Here is a 6,000-nt window from a genome sequence, read left to right as displayed (position 1 = left end):
CCGCCTTGAAGGTGACACGTGATTGGTCGAGACGCGAGGTACATACCTCCGCCTGGTGGTCTCTCATTGGTCACTGGGGATTAAATGGACGACATCTTCTCTGCCAAGTGATACAAACATGTAGGAAAAGAGTTGCCTGAATATTGTGAAATATCTCGTATTCCAAGTTGTAACGAAGTGATTTGACGTGACGTACATGAAGGTGAGTTACTGAATGTCATGGATGGGTAGAGAAAGTTGATGGGATATTGAGAGTATGGTGTTAATAGAGTAAACAAGTGCTGAGGCAGAGATTGTCAACAGAGAATGCTCCCCATTAGCCCAAGCCATTTCCTACGTAAAGATTTTATATAATTTTTCCTTCTGAGAGGTTCATTGGATTAAAATCTGTATATAAGTTGATTTGCTTATCGGTAAACTGTTACCCCCCCATTTTACCTTGTACAAGCGCTTCTGCCCTATTTGTTGTTTCATTTTATTATTTAGCCATTTTAGGGTCATTAATGCTAGTTCTATATTGCCTATATGGATTATTCAATTCTTGTTCCATTTTCAGTGTTACCAGGAACCTTTCTACGGAAATCATCATGGTGTTATTGGTCTCAACTGCCTCGCCCACACTTAACCTGAGGCCACCGCTAAGCTGATCCGAGTCACCTGCCCAACCTGACCCCACACTGCTTGCACTGCTTGGTCCGTCCGACCTCACTCCATGTTCATTGGTGCCACCCAGTCAACACGAGCAAGGTATCTATGTAGCCCTGCAAAGTTGGCTTTATGAAAGTTGAGAATGAACATTTTGTTCTTCCTATTCTCATCATTATATTGAATTTTATTTGTTTGTGGTCCCTATTATCTGACTGTCCTCCCATCAACTTCATGTATAAGATTGTTTGCATTTGTCTGTAACAAATCTAAAATGTTATCACCCCTGGGTTTTGAGCCTTGCAAGACACTAAATGGTACATTGCTGTTTATGGTTACTTTATGTACATATTACCTTTACGTACACATATCGACTTAAATTTACAAGTCCATGTGTATTTATACGTGAGAATTGCTTTTTAAGTGGTTGCCACGGAAATAAGTACTGATGATCAAGACAACACTTTAGCAGCCAACCAATTGCCAAAATAATAGCAAGGGAGTTCAGAATCGGTAAGCAAACATTGGGACTTAATTTGTCAAGGTATTAGTTGGCAGGGAACCAATGACTAGGTGGTATATCAGTAGGATTAATGACATCTGTTTAGTGAGCCAACACTTAAGAGGTTGTCAAGTTGCACTCCTCTGTCTAGGTAGTTTTCTTTTTTTTTTTTTTTTTACCTTAAGATATGGACTACTGGCATAATATCCACAAACATACAATCTGGCCGTGTCTAATGTAAAACTTGACTACACTTAACTCATGCATCTCATTCTGCATAACTAGGTTTTCGTACAGTGAGCACTATGCACTAGCCCTGCCTTTTGGCAAAATGGTAGGAGCAGTAGATAAAGTAGTAGGTAGGAACATTTAGGTAGGATGATTAGGTAGAAACATTAGGTAGGAGCATTAGATAGTAGTCATCATTGGGAACATTAGATAGGTGCCTCTACAAACACTGTGCTAGACTTGCCGTCTGCCAGTGGCCTGTTAAGGGTGAGGCCAAGAGGTGTCACTGGAGTGACTTAGTTATGAAACAGTTGTTAGAGATATACATAGATAGTTACATCCAAAACTCTTTTACAGGCCTACTAATTAATATTTATTTATTATACTTTGGCACTGTCTCCTGCATTAGCAAGGTAGCACAAGGAAACAGTCAAAAGAATGGCACAACCCACCCACATAAACATATGTATACATACACACCCTCACACACACATACATAACAATACATTTCAACATATACATACATATACATACACAGACATATACACATGTACATATTCATACTTGATGCCTTCATCCACTCCTGTCGCCACCCTGCCACCCATGAAATGGCACCCCCCCTCTCCCCCGCGCATGCACGAGATAACACTAGGAAAAGACAACAAAGGCCACATTCATTCACACTCAGGCTCTAGCTATCATGTTTAATGCACTGAAACCACAGCTCCCTTTCCACATCCAGGCCCCACAAAACTTTCTATGTTTTACCCCTAACACTTCACATGCCCTGGTTCAATCCATTGACAGCATGTCGACCCCGGTATACCACATCATTCCAATTCACTTCATTCCTTGCATGCTTTTCACCCTCCTACCAATTAATTATTTTTTTTATTATACTTTGTTGCTGTCTCCCGCGTTAGCGAGGTAGTGCAAGGAAAAAGATGAAAGAATGGCCCAACCCACCCACATACACATGTATGTACATACGCGTCCATACGCAGCACATATACATATCTATACATCTCATTGTATACATATATATATATACAAATGTACATAATTCATACTGTCTGCCCTTATTCATTCCCATTGCCACCCTGCCACACATAAAATGAAAACCCCCTCCCCCGCTTGTGCACAAGGTAGCGCTAGGAAAAGGCAACAAAGGCCACATTTGTTCACACTCAGCCTCTAGCTGTCATGTATAATGCACCAAAACCACAGCTGCCTTCCCACATCCAGACCCCACAAAACTTTCCATTGTTTACCCCAGACGCTTCACATGCCCTGGTTCAATCCATTGACAGCACGTCGACCCAGTATACCACATCATTCCAATTCACTCCACTCCTTGCACGTCTTTCACCCTCCTGCATGTTCAGGCCCCGATCATTCAAAATCTTTTTCACTCCATCTTTCCACCTCCAATCTGGTCTCCCACTTCTCCTTCTTCCCTCCACCTCTGACACATGTATCCTCTTTGTCAATCTTTCCTCACTCATTCTCTCCATGTGACCAAACTATTTCAAAACACCCTTTTCTGCTCTCTCAACCACACACTTTTTATTACCACTCATCTCTCTTACCCTTTCATTACTTAATCAAACCACCTCACACCACATATTGTCCTCAAACATCTCATTTCCAGCACATCCAACCTCCTCCACACAACTCTATCTAAAACCCACACCTCACAACCATATAACATTGTTGGAACCACTATTCCTTCAAACATACCCATTTTTGCTTTCTAAGATAACGTTCTCGACTTCCATACATTTTTCAACGCTCCCAGAACTTTTGCCACCTCGCCCACCCAATGACTCACTTCTGCTTCCATGGTTCCATGTGCTGCCAAATCCACTCCCAGATATCTAAAACACTTCACTTTCTCCAGTTTTTCTCCATTCAAACTTACCTCCCAGTTGACTTGTCCCTCAACCCTACTGTACCTAATAACCTTGCTCTTATTCACATTTACTCTCAGCTTTGTTATTTCACACTCTTTACCAGACTCAGTCACCAGTTTCTGCAGTTTCTCACCCGAATCAGCCACCAGCACTGTATCATCAGCGAACAACAACTGACTCACTTCCCAAGCTCTCTCATCCACAACAGACTGTATACTTGCTGCTCTTTCCAAAACTCTTGCATTCACCTCCCTAACAACCCCACCCATGAACAAATTAAACAACCATGGAGACATCACGCACCCCTGCCGCAAACCAACATTCACTGAGAACCAATCACTTTCCTCTCTTCCTATACGTACACATGCCTTACATCCTCGATAAAAACTTTTCACTGCTTCTAACAACTTACCTCCCACACAACATATTCTTAATACCTTCCACAGAGCATCTCTATCAACTCTATCATATGCCTTCTCCAGATCCATGAATGTTACATACAAATCCATTTACTTTTCTAAGTATTTCTCACATACATTCTTCAAAGCAAACACCTGATCCACACATCCTCTACCACTTCTGACACCACACTGCTCTTCCCCAATCTGATGCTCTGTACATGCCTTCACCCTCTCAATCAATACCCTCCCATATAATTTCCCGGGAATACTCAACAAATTTATACCTCTGTAATTTGAGCACTCACTCTTATCCCCTTTGCCTTTGTACTATGCAAGCATTCCGCCAGTCCCCAGGCACTTCATGAGTCATACATACACTAAATAACCTTACCAACCAGTCAACAATACAGTCACCTTTTTTTTTTTTAAATAAACTCCACTGCAATACCATCCAAACCCGCTGCCTTGCCGGCTTTCATGTTCCGTAAAGCTTTTACTACCTCTTCTCTGTTTACCAAATCATTTTCCCTAACCCTCTCACTTTGCACACCACCTTGACCAAAACACCCTGTATCTGCCACTATCATCAAACACATTCAACAAACCTTCAAAATACTTTCTCCATCTCACATCACCACTACTTATCACCTCCCCATTAGCCCCCTTCATTGATGTTCCCCTTTGATTCCTTGTCTTACACACTTTATTTACCTCCTTCCAAAACATCTTTTTATTCTCCCTAAAATTTAATGATACTCTCTCACCCAACTCTCATTTGCCCTCTTTTTCATCTCTTGCACCTTTCTCTTGACCTCCTGCCTCTTTCTTTTATACATCTCCCAGTCATTTGCATTCTTTCCCTGCAAAAATTGTTCAAATGCCTCTCTCTTCTCTTTCACTATAATCTTACTTCTTCATCCCACCACTCACCACCATTTCCAATCTGCCCACCTCCGACGCTTCTCATGCCTCAAGCATCTTTTGTACAAGCCCCTGCTGCTTCCCTAAATACATCCCATTCCTCCCCCACTCCCCTTTCATCCCCCATTTTCACCTTTTTCCATTCTGTACTCAGTCTTCTGGCACTTCCTCACACAAGTCTCCTTCCCAAGCTCACTTACTCTCACCACTCTCTTCACCCCAACATTGTCTTCCTTTCAGAAAACCTCTACAAATCTAATAATGCCTATTGACCATCTCTCCTACTCACTTACATATACTTGTGTATATTTCTCATTTTAAACCAGATATTCCTAATCGCCAATCTTATTTCAGCACAACTCCACACGCCTCTCACCATTTCCATTCATAACACAGAATACCCTATTTGAACGAATTGTACCCTCACCTGCCACATTGCTCATCTTTGCATTTAAATCACCCATCACTAGTACCCAGTCTCATACATCAAAACTGCTGACACTCACTAAGCTGCTCCCAAAACACGTGCCTTCTTTCTGCTCATGCCTAAGAGCATAAGCACCAATAATCATCCATTTCTTGCCATTCATTTTCGTTTTTATCCACATCAATGAAGAAATCACTTCTTAAACTATTACACACCCACATTTCCAGCATCAGTAGTAGTGTTACTCCCTTAGCTTTTGTCCCCACCTACCCAACTTTACACCTGAGACATTTTCATATCATTCTTCCTCTTTACCTTTGAGCATTGTTTCACTCAGAGCCAAAACATCCAGGTTTTTTCCTCAAACATGCCTCTTATAGAAGTGGCCCTAAAAGTGCAGAACTCCTTGCACATACTGTATGAATATGTAATCACTGACTGGTAATGTATATTATCTTAAAACTGACAATTTGAAATCGGACCTGGCAGGAAGGCAGTGAAGTGTGGAAGTGAAACTGCAGTTGAATATGGATGGATGAATGCATAGAATAATGGGCATTTTATTGGAGAAATGGTAGGTGAAATATAGGTAAAGTAAGTGCAAGAAATATTTTTTTTTTTTTTTTTTTTGCTTTGTCGCTGTCTCCTGCATTTGCGAGGTAGCGCAAGGAAACAGACGAAAGAAATGGCCCAACCCACCCCCATACACATGTATATACATACGTCCACACACGCAAATATACATACCTACACAGCTTTCCATGGTTTACCTCAGACGCCTCACATGCCTTGATTCAATCCACTGACAGCACGTCAACCCCGGTATACCACATCGCTCCAATTCACTCTATTCCTTGCCCTCCTTTCACCCTCCTGCATGTTCAGGCCCCGATCACACAAAATCTTTTTCACTCCATCTTTCCACCTCCAATTTGGTCTCCCTCTTCTCCTCGTTCCCTCCAA

General features: G+C 41.8%; 1 long non-coding RNA gene across 1 annotated transcript in view; it reads left to right on the top strand.

Annotated features, from left to right (window-relative positions):
* Window positions 1-43: 43 nt before the first annotated feature.
* Window positions 44-6,000, top strand: part of LOC139748376 (uncharacterized) — a 30,231-nt gene continuing 24,274 nt past the window's right edge. The window contains exons 1-2 of the long non-coding RNA XR_011712650.1: window positions 44-202; window positions 557-747. This is a non-coding gene — a long non-coding RNA (uncharacterized lncRNA). The remainder of the gene's footprint in view (window positions 203-556; window positions 748-6,000) is intronic.

Source organism: Panulirus ornatus, chromosome 73 (genome assembly GCF_036320965.1).
Source record: "Panulirus ornatus isolate Po-2019 chromosome 73, ASM3632096v1, whole genome shotgun sequence".
Lineage (NCBI taxonomy): Eukaryota > Metazoa > Arthropoda > Malacostraca > Decapoda > Palinuridae > Panulirus > Panulirus ornatus.
The sequence above is the reverse complement of the archived record's forward strand: the minus strand, read 5'-3'. Positions and strand labels throughout refer to the sequence as shown.